We start from the raw sequence: 11793 nt of genomic DNA, 5'->3' as shown, positions 1-11793 counted from the left end.
TTGACAAACATTTGGAGCCAGTGGATGGGTGGATTTTTTTTTTTTTTTTTTTGGCTGGTGCTATATAAGCTTGCTATCTTGGATCATGTGCCTTTGCTAATGCTAATGCCAATTTCCTAATTTCATGCATCAGTTCGCCTATCATCATATTTTTTTATACGCTCACTACAAAAAAATTACAAGCCTTTATTCACTATCTAGTAAGTTAACCCTTTTTCCGAATTACTGTACACGTCGGCCTGTACACGTCGTAGCTGGTTGTTTGGGTGTTGTACAGTTTTAAGCACATCAGCAACTTAGGCCGTATTGCGCCGAATATAATGTGTATTTTTCTGTGTTCTGTGGTCGATTTGCAGTTTTCTGGACGAATTTCCAGGCGAAAAATCGATGCTACACTCGCCTGGAACTGACTAACTGAGCTACGTTGTGAAAAATTCCCATAAAAATTCGTCGCGCCATTGACAGGATTCGAACTCAGGTCTCGACCCTCATCGTGGCAAGGATTTCACTAGATATCTGAGAGAGTCCAGCTTTAGATTTGACCATTCTTCAATCAGAATATTTGTCAGCGGCTGTATTGCAGTCGGTAGAAAATTGCGAAGCCGAACGGCACACAATATCTCAATTGGATTCGGATCTGGCGAATTAGGCGACCAGTGTAGAATCTTGGGAATGTTTTTAGAACCATTCAGATACAATTTTTCCACGATGCATAGTTGCGTTGTCGTCTTTAAAGAATTCATCGCAATGCCGATAAAAATTAAGCACTGCAGGGTGAAGTTGATCCGATACGTCAGAAAGATATTCATTGGAGAAAATTCTACCTTCTACCGGTATGAGCAGACCTAGTCCATACTTACAGAACATACCCCACCATGATATCACTTCCAGCCGCTTGAGTGGTTGGTAGACACGAGACAGTCTGGAAGCATGGCTTCACGGCTCCACTCTAGTCGAGCGTTCAGATTCATTACAAGTAGTTTTCGTAGCACACGATTAACAAATCCCAGATTGTTCAACTTTCACCACACAGTTCGTTTGGAAATGGGCTTTTCTTTGCATAAATGGAAATTTTCAGCCATTTTCTGCATACTCGACCTTCTATCCTGACACAATTCGCTTTAAATTTCTGTGGTTTCATTCTCAGAGGACCGACTTTCGTTTAGAGATGCATTTTCCTTTCAGCCCTCGTGGGTAGCACAGTTGATAGAATCGCCGTTCTCTCCACGCCGGGTGGAATACACCTGAGTTCGAGTCCCGTCAATGATGTGAGGAATTTTTGTGGGCCTTTTTCACAACGTGGCTGAGTTAGTCGGTCTCATAACATGGTTTTTCCTCCCGGAAACTCGGATTTTTCGTCGAACACACAAAATCGACCTCAGAACACGCAACTTACAGACAGTATACACGGAGTAATATGGTCTTAGTAGCTGATGCTCCTAAAACCCTACTACCACCATCTACCATTCTCTTTTCATCTTCCACTCATTGTATACTTGTGGTTGCTTTTGAGACACCAGTGATTTCATTTGTTTTCTCAATTGTGGCTTCTGCTGAACGTGCCCCCACCAACCAGTAACACCTTTCTTAAAATCGGAAAGATCACCTGCCTTCCCCATGACTAGATGGACTCAGAAGCACCAGGAAAGCATACAGTTTCATCTGACCAAGAAACTTGTGATCATACCATGTGACAAGTTACAGTTATATACGGTACCTTCTCTTGAAGCTAGTTACAAAAGGCTTCTAATTTCTTGGCCAGTAAGTGTATTTTTATTGTGTTATTATAGTACGTAAATTGTTATTCTATAGCTCTGATACTGTCATTGTGTCTCAAAGAGACATACCGTTTTAGTCACAAATATTAAAATTTACTCATTTAAAATTTTTAAGTCGTTCTTCTTGTCTGGTCAGGGTCGAGGAGAAATTTATTCTTGTTATTCTACTGTCCATTTTTTTTCCTTTTTTTTTTTTTAAATATCAGAAGGCCAACTTTTGTTATTGCCTAGTATGGATTCTCCATCTTTGTTTCAATATACCTACTTATCGAGAGCTTGATCACAACTCAGGGAAATAAATAAATTTTCCCATTTCTTCTAAGATGGTAAAACGAATCAGACACAATCTGTAGATGTAGGAAGTTTGAAGACCTCTTTACGCCTTAGTGGTGCAGGAAAAAGTTTGGGCTTTCTCCTACAGCCTTTCAGTTTTGCACTGGAGATGAACAACTTCGGTGTTGGAATGTTTTACTCCCAAGCTCTTTTTTGTTGCAACAAGCCTAATGCTGGTTACTGCAGATGAAACAGAAAACCGCGTGGCTAGTCTGGTGGAATGTTTAGTAGACATTTATTAATATTTTACAGTGCGTGTTAAGTCATATCGTGCGTCGTGTGATGGTGTTTCGGGTAATACTTAAATCAGGAACATCTGGCCCGGGCTAAATATAGGCCTGTAAGAGAGTACCTCTCGGCTGCTGTGCCAATGCCAACTTCGTCCTGTTGTTACACACTGACTGTGGAAACAGTGGAATAAGGGTATTGACTTTCTGCCCGCGTTATGTTAGATTCAGAAGTCTAACGAAACTGCGGAAACAGTGCTTTTACACCTGCCAATAATGCCCGATGAGCATTGTGTACTAGGCATGAAAATGGTAAGGATAACCAGAGTGTTTTTTACCTTATTTCTTTCTGCTTTATACTGAAAAATCAAATGCGTGCATGTACTTCCATATATTGTTTATCTTTAATCTTTCCAGTTGCTTTCCTAAAGAGTTGATGATGCTGTCAGTTTTTATTGTAAATTAATTATCTCTTCCGCATCACTAGGATATAAATTTTCCAAGTTCATTGCATCTTTAACTGTAGCATCACAGATTTAGAGAAATTATTTTGCTCTTCCGCATCACTTGTATCTCTCACTGTAGCATCACAGATTTAGAGAAATTAATTTGCTCTTCCGCATCACTAGGATGTAAATTTCCGAGTTCATTGTATCTTTGGCTGTAGCATCACAAGTTTGGAAGTTTTTATCTAAAGTTTTTAAACTTTAATACAAATTTATATTTCTCTAAAGATATAGTTGTATAAATATTTACTCGGTTTTGATTGTCTTCATGTTAATATCATTATTTCCATTAAAGATATTTGTGAAGAGAGGTTGACGTCCATCAGAATTAACTAAACATTTCTACAGGAACCATTAACATAATTTCATTTTATTATTAATTAAAAGATTGTTTATTTTTAGATTATTTAGATTATTATATATGATAAGTGTCGTGTGTCTTAGACGTTGTATTTGTTTTTGCAGCCGCTTCTGATTCTTCAAAAGCTTAGAAGCAACGAAAACATAGTCCGTGTAAGATGACTCTGAGGCTGGCTATGTGATCTATTAAAAATATGGCAGAATGTCTTGGGTAGTGTTTTATGGACTATTGTTCTGTGGTGTCGACTCCTCGTGCAGTGACACGTGGTTTCTGTGTATCCCTACAGCAACATGAAGTCGCTTCATGCAGTTTAGTTAACATCAGCAGGTTTGTTAACATGAACTATTAAAGAGAAGTTTTTCTTTGAAGTTTATGCGCGCGCGCCATTTGAATGTTTCTATTACATCTTTGAATCTTTTTTGATATTTTTGTGGTATAGCCGGAATGCTGGACGTACTTAGAAGCCTTAAAAGCTTGGTTAAGATCAGCCGAGTTCATATTGACAACAATGTGTTCCGGTTGCACTATTCCTTCACCGTGTTAATTCTGTTGACATTTTGCATCGTTGTAACCACCAAGCAGTATGTAGGAGATCCCATTAGTTGCTATCATCAGAAGAACGTGCCTGAGAACATCATGAACACCTATTGCTGGATTCATACCACTTACACCATACCCTCGGCTTACGGGAAAAAAGTGGGTAAAGAGATACCTCATCCTGGAATAGATGCAACTCAAGATTCGGATAAGTTTCGTTACCACAAATATTATCAATGGGTCTGTTTTATGCTGTTCTTCCAAGCTTCTCTGTTTTACATTCCTCGTTGGTTTTGGAGAACCTGGGAAGGTGGAAAGATCCAAGCGCTCATGATGGATTTGGACGTTGGACTATGTGCAGACACGGAGAAGAATCAGAAAAAGAAGCTTTTAGTGAATTATTTACATAGTAGCCTGAAGCAACATGATTGGTATGCAGCAAGGTATTTCCTATGTGAGATCATGTCCTTTATCAATGTTGTTGGGCAAATGTTTCTTATGGATCGTTTTTTTGACGGAGAATTCCTTAATTACGGTTTTGATGTAATTCGTTTTTCCGAAATGGACCAAGAAGATCGGACTGATCCAATGATATACATCTTCCCGCGTGTTACCAAGTGTCGATTTTACAATTTTGGCCCTTCTGGCAATCTGGAAGCAGTGGATGGTTTGTGTGTAATGCCCCTTAACATAATTAATGAGAAGATTTACATCTTTATATGGTTTTGGTTCATCATTTTGGCCATTCTTACGGGTATTGTTTTAGTATTTAGAGTAGTAATTGCAGCCTGTCCTCCTGTTCGTGTGTATCTGCTCAACATACGGTTCCGCATCCACCATCTGGACCACCTGCATACGGTCGTTCGTCGGGGTTCCGTCGGTGACTGGTTTCTTATTTATATGCTGGGACAGAACATCGATGCTGTAATATTCAAAGAAATTGTAGCCGATCTTGCTAAGAAAATGACCAGCGAACCAAAAGAATCTTTGTAATCACTGCCATATTGACCAAATGCTTAAAAAATGGTCCTGTCAGGTAATGATATTGTTTAATTGTATGAAACCATCTTTGAGGCATTTTAAACTTTTTTTTACGTCAAAAGGTGACGTTTACAGTACGACTTTGAGATTTTGAATAAAGGGATAAGTTTACTTTTGAATTTTTGTGAGTTTCATCAGTGTTTGTACTTTGTTTAATATATACAATTAATTTTTGAATTTTCAAAGTAATACTCCTAATGTTAAGCGTTACATATTTTAAAATATTAAAACGAGTAGAAGTGCGAGTTTCAGGTCATTGTACCATGAATGTAGACAGAGATGTGCGCAGAAATTTGATAAGGGCAGGGGGATAACTGATAAAAAATTATTTGTGTTGTGTCTGTGGGAGCAAACAGACGAATGTTGGATCTTGACCTCTTCCGTGTAATGTGGAAGATCAGCTCACGTAACCACCGCACTAGCCAAAAGGGCATTAATCTTCAGTTTAACGAAACTTGAATATTGAACATGGCGTTTTTCAGTGTCTTCTTTTTCAAATTAAAGTGGTTGTTTCTTCCGGTTATTAAATAAATTTTAATTAATCAAGAAAATTTTTGATATATTAGCTGTTCATTTTCCTAAATTCTCGTGGACTTGAAGAAAAAGGGACGTTTTTGAAAATGTATTCGAACACTGATTTTTTTCCACCCGGTGTAGTGAGGACCGTGATCATACCAACTGTGCTACCCATGAGCTCCCGTCTTTGGTGAAATGATACCAAATTGTTTTAACAATTATTATTCAAGTCCATGGTGGCCACAACGGGTCTTAAATTTTGCTCTTAATTAAATAATATTTAGTCATCGAAATATGACTTAATTTAGTACTAAGAAAATCCGAATTTAATGGAATCTCAACAATGATCAACATTAAGAGTGCATTCCTGACCTCTAAAAAGAAAATATCGCAACTTCTATTGTGATTGCAATTCGAATAGTTGACCTTATTCCGAGGATTAACTTTGGTGATTAAACAAAAGACAACCTAATATTGCAGACGAACTTGTAACTTTATTCTTAATGCGAGTTGCGCCATCTAGAAAAGCATTCCATTGATATGAACTACATAAATTAATCATCGGTTAAAATCTGTTTTTATATATTTTTTAATCATATTTTTCATATAAAAGGCAAAAATTAAACTAATAAAATTAATTTAAAATATACTTATAGTCACTATCAATCGAGGAGTAAAGTGCATAGTAGTTGTTTTGACTTGCGTGTTTTTATGTTTATTGCGAAACTTGCACGAGCAGCAGTCAACACAGTTTTTTAAAATAGCGGTTCAATACCATGGGGAAAGTCTTCAGTTCAAATCCTGCCGAAAGAGAAGGAATTTTATACACCCCCTCGTTGTCAAACTATCGATGTCGGGAGATTGCTTGGTTTTTCATCCAGCAAAACAGGAAACAGTTCTTGTTACTGAGTTTTAGGCGCATCGACTCAGGCCATATTGCGCCATATATAATATGTGTGGAAATTGAGGGTGTGTATCCTGTGGTCGGTTTGCTGGACGAAAAACCCTACTTTTCCGGGAGTAAAAACCATTCTACCTTCTCCCGAGACTCACTGACCACGCTGTATAAAAAAAAAAACCTCACCTCACCCCGAAACGAATATTATAAAACTTTGCTATACCTCCACAATACCTTCAGTCAAAGCTAAGTAATTTGAATTCCTAGAAATGTTGACTCTTCCAGTGAGGAGCCATTTTTTCCCTAAGTGAGTGTTGACCCCTAGCATAAAATAATTAACACATCTATTCTTTATTTTTCTATCCCTTGGATTCGTGTAGCACAAGAATGAGTTTGCCTTATTTTGGGAAACAAAGTTGTAAATACCTAACGAAGTTCCTTATCTCTGGTAACTAGAAATCGTTGTAGGTAATCACAAAAAGCACAGTGGTTATTGCTCGTGAATGTTCTTTGTGAAGTTCATTTATACCCATGACTCAGAATGGATTGGAGCGCAATGGAACTGGAGCACAGTTGGCAGAATCACTGCTCTTCCCACATCGGGTGGAAAAGATTTGAGTTCGAGTCCTGTCGATGACTGAGAAATTTTATGGGCCTTTTTCACAACGTGGCTGAGTAAGTCGGTCTCAGGCCCTGGTGGCTTGGCTTTTTCTCCCGGAAACTGATTTTTCGTCCATCAAATAGTCGGACGAAAATAGGGTTTGTTTATGAAAATATTAAAAAATAAAAAAATAAATATTTTTTTCTGAATATTTTATCATGCGAATTTGCTGATAACCATTTTCTGTTACAAAAGATTATATATATTGCTATTTATTAATATTAAATTCTTGCGCAGAAGCGTGTAAAAATTCATTTGCATAATTTCTAATGGCTGCCCATTTCTTTCACCTATAAGATTTTGTAGATTTAAATAAACAGACGCTACTCTTTTATGCTTGAAAAGATTCTTAAATTTCTATTCTTGGTGAACCATCTCTTTGGCTCGCAAATGAAAAAAAAAAAAAAAAAAGAACTTGACTTTATCCAGATACCTCACAAGGTCGGCATTTACTTGAGCACATCTCAATTATAGCGAAATGGATTCGCTTTAAAGATGTAAACCTCTTAGGCAGACTGGTAAATTATCTTAGACAGACCACGTATATGTATGTAATTTGTATAAATATCACTTAGTTGCTTCTAAGGACAAGAAGAGGTTGGTTCAATCAACTTAAAGCACGCCCAGTACTAATGGAGTGGAAACTCAAGATTTTTAAGAGGTATGCCGACAGTCGATTTTAAAACACCATTTCTGACTGGCAGAATGTTGATGTGTACTTTCGTCCCTCATTTATTACACTTCGCATGGTTTTATAATGTTAATTATAGTTAGTGTTGCTTCCTATTTATAGATTTGAAAGTTCGTTAGGAAAACCAAATAGAAAAAGAAATTTGCAGTAAAAATCTTAAATATTTCATGATAAAAAAATTTCAGAATATATATATTTTTTAATTCGTTTGTATTAATAAAAACAGAACTCTTAGCCGACTTATATCAATGATTCATCAAATATTGACGAATTTAAGTTAATTACTGCACTGCTTACTTTTAGTAACTGCTGTATTAAACTTCAAAAAGTTGGTTGTTTGGAGCAAAAAGGAGCATTGACGACTAAGGCCATGTTGCTCCCTGTATATTGTCTTTAAATTGCGTGTGTTCTGAGGTCATTTTATGTTTGCTGGACCAAAAACCATGCTATCCTTGCCTGAGACCGACTAACTCAGCCATGTTGTGCAAAAAGACCCATAAAAATTCCTCCCATCATCGACGGGATTCGAACTCAGGTATTTTCCACCGGGTGTGGGGAGGATGGCGATCCTGCCCCTAAGGGCATTCAAATAGTATACCTGTATTTCGCTATTCAAGTGTGTAATTATACTCTGTGTGATTGATGAATTGTTATCCATGTGGAATAGATATTGCGTGTATTTTACGTTCTCTTGCCCAAGAATTAGGAACCTTTTGCAATTGGCCTCAACAGATAATTGTTATCCATGATGATCATGGATAACAACCAATTTGTTGAAATCAACCATCTCAAAAGTATATAATGAGTGGCAAACGAAGGTGGATGCACCCGTTAGAGGAAGAAATGTGGCAGAACTTCGGTATTCCAAGAACGAGATCGCAGGAATTTTAAGCAAATTGTGCTTCAAAATAGAAAGTCCAGTGTACAGCAAATACTGAAAAATTCAAACAATAACCCATTTACAACCGAATTATGCGGCGCGAGTTGAGGAATCTGAAATCTGGAAGGATTCGACTGGAGTGGTACCGCCAACTCCAAGGCTACTGTGAAAGAGTGGTAAAAGATCATGTGGTCCGACGATTATCATTTACACTTTTTTTGCTCAAATGGTGGGATGAAATTGTGACATGAACCCCATGAAGCCATGCATCCATATTGTCTCGTAACCATTCAAGCGGCTGGAGGTGGTATCATGGTAATATCATTAAAAGTAAAATTTTTAATATACAATAATGTGATTGTGTGTGCATTGTGGTATCATTCTGAACTCTTTTGCGGACCATCCCTGGTCGGCCACATGACTCTGACAGACACGAAAATGCTAAGGGTTGGAGACTGTTATTGTAGCCTTTTTTTAAAAGACTCTTAAAGTCCTGCGGGCAGTTAATGACACCCAAAAATTAAATCTTTACTAGTCTTTAATTACATAACCAGATCTAGTGGATCGAAGACTCCTTTAAAATGGATATCTATTCTTTTGATTTCTCTTCATTTTCACATATCTTGTCCCACATCGTAATGTGAAACAGTATCAATAAAATATATTCAAAATCCTCATTCCTCTATTACAGTTTATATGTTTGCTATAGGAACAGTATAATTAATAATGCTGTTTCTTTATATTTTTTTCCATTTTTGTTGATAAATATGTTTACATTCAAGTATATTGTCATTAAATAAACATTTTAAACTTATATACGGCACCATACTTCTCTTTTCAGAACGTTATACCATGAGGGTGTAAATAGACATTTAAGATTTTGTTTGACATTCGAGATTTAGGTTAATTGCAAAATTAAAATAATAAGACAAGAGTATCTCCCTTCACTTCACAAACATTGGATTTCTGAACCTTTTGTTCCTTACCAGTTAGTTCCTGTTCCTGGTGTTTGTTGTACTAAGAATTGGTCAAAGACGTTCATGTAATGTCTCCTGTTGTTTGCGCTGAAGATGTCATCTGATATGGCGGTTTATGTCCCATTGTTTGAAGAAGATCATTGGTACAAATCTGAAACTCGTCTCGTCTTTCGCTACTGAAAGAATAAAGACAGCCTTTTCCAGCGATCTAAGTGATCATTTTTCAATCTTCTGTTAGTGTTGTCAATTGAAATATCATGTTAAACGTTCTGGTAATCTTGAAGAGTTTGGTGAAAATAAAGCGAGTGCGGATTGATAACAGCGTATTTCGTCTGCATTATGCATTCACTGTATTAATCCTTCTAACATTTTGCATCATTGTCACCACCAAGGAGTACGCTGGAGAACCGATTAATTGTTATCGTAACACGGATATACCAAATACCATCATTAACACCTACTGCTGGATCCAAACGACGTATACCGTTTTAACAGACGATCTTCGCAAACAGGATAAAGTTGTTCTTCATCCTGGGATTTCAACCTCTCAAGATCCAAAGAAAATCCGACAACATAAATACTATCAGTGGGTATCTTTTGTGTTGTTTTTTGAAGCTGTGTTGTTTTACGTGCCTCACTGGCTATGGAAGACTTGGGAAGGCGGAAAGATCAAATCCCTCACTGCTGGTTTATCTTTGGACGAAAACGATACCGAAAAAAATAAACAGAAAACACTTTTGGTTGATTACCTACTGAACAGCTTACAACAACATGACCGATACGCTGCCCGTTATTTTCTTTGTGAAATACTGGCTTTTGTTAATGTCATCGGACAGATGTTCCTGTTGGATCGTTTCTTTGATGGAGAGTTCTTAAGTTATGGCATACGAGTGATCCGGTTCTCCCAAATGGATCAAGAGGATCGCACAGATCCAATGATGTTGGTCTTCCCAAGGATTACCAAGTGCCAGTTTTTTAAATTTGGCCCTTCTGGTAATTTGGAGCAAGTTGATGGATTATGTATCATGCCAATTAATATCATTAATGAAAAGATCTTCATTTTCTTATGGTTTTGGTTTATTATTCTAGCTGTCGTCACAGGAATTTTGCTGGCTTTCAGAATAATGGTAATATCCTTCCCTTCATTTCGTGCAAATGTGCTAAGCCTTCAACTGGGTATCCATCCAGGACAGCTCCATGCAGTTATAAGCCGAAGTTCTGTTGGTGACTGGTTTCTCATATCTATGCTTGGACATAACATCGATCCTATCATTTTTAAGGAGATTTTTGCTGAAATGGCACGTCGAATAATGTACGAACCAAGAGAGCTTCTCTAATTGCTTTCCTTTATAAAAAAATTATTGATACACTATTGATTGTCTTATAGAGTAGTTAACTATCAATAAGTCCAGTTACGTCAAAAGAGTTGCTTACATATTTATGTTTATTTTAAGAATTGTATGATAATTGTAATAATCTTCTGTTAGAATTTTTGATGTAGTTCAACTAGCTTGATCTCATGAAGTATTTTGTGATCCTTATGAAGGATCGCAACCCTAAATCGTATTTTGTGATCCTTATGAAGGATCGCAACCCTAAATCGTGGTTTAATAATAATATAGTCTAATGTTGTTGTTGTAATAGGGTTTTAGGATTGTTGTTGAGTTTTTAGGGGGTTTTTAAGGCCATGTGTTCTGAGGCCGATTTTCTGTTTACTGAACGAAAAACGTTTCCAGGAGAAAAAACCATGTTACCATCACCTGAGACCGACTAATTCGGCCACGTCCTGGTAGAATCGCATTCTTCCCCACAGCAGGTGGAAAAGATCTGAATTCGAGTCCCGTTGATGATGTGAGGAATTTTTAGGGGCCTTTTTTTCACAACGGTCTCGGGCGAGGATAGCATGGTTTTTCTCCCGGAAACTCGGATTTTTCGTCCACCAAACAGAAAATAGACCACAGGACACACGCAATTTATAGATAGTATAAACGGAGCAATATGGCCTTAATTGCTGATTCTCCAATAACCCTACTACAACATCACCATCCTTCTGCCATTTGCAATTTTGATTGTATCAGTCCCTGAACGTCATTATAAATCGTCTGTTATTAGTTCGCTGTGTACCTATAGTGTTGTAGTTCTAATATTAGTCCTAGCACTGTAGTTCGATTCCTTTACTTTAAGAAACCAACAAAATGAGTCCCTGTCTTGTGGCTGGAACCATTCAAAAGTTTACAATGTCTGTAAACTTTTGAATGGTTCAGTTACTTGGTGTGGTTAAAAGCCTAAGCTTTTTTCTGACCACTCTTATTTGCAGTTCAGCAGAATTAAGAATGAAATCATGAGTCCAGTGTGATTTTTCGACTCAATGAGTCTTTCCTTAAGAG

General features: G+C 37.2%; 2 pseudogenes; both read left to right on the top strand.

Annotated features, from left to right (window-relative positions):
• The first annotated feature begins 3609 nt into the window (after window positions 1-3609).
• LOC150086226 (innexin shaking-B pseudogene) lies at window positions 3610-4745 on the top strand (annotated as a pseudogene).
• A 4918-nt stretch (window positions 4746-9663) lies between these two features.
• LOC150086225 (innexin shaking-B pseudogene) lies at window positions 9664-10743 on the top strand (annotated as a pseudogene).
• Window positions 10744-11793: the final 1050 nt, after the last annotated feature.

Source organism: Mastigoproctus giganteus, chromosome 5 (assembly GCF_048544385.1).
Source record: "Mastigoproctus giganteus isolate SK-2022 chromosome 5, ASM4854438v1, whole genome shotgun sequence".
Classification (NCBI taxonomy): Eukaryota; Metazoa; Arthropoda; class Arachnida; order Uropygi; family Thelyphonidae; genus Mastigoproctus; species Mastigoproctus giganteus.
This window is presented reverse-complemented; position numbering and strand designations above follow the sequence as displayed.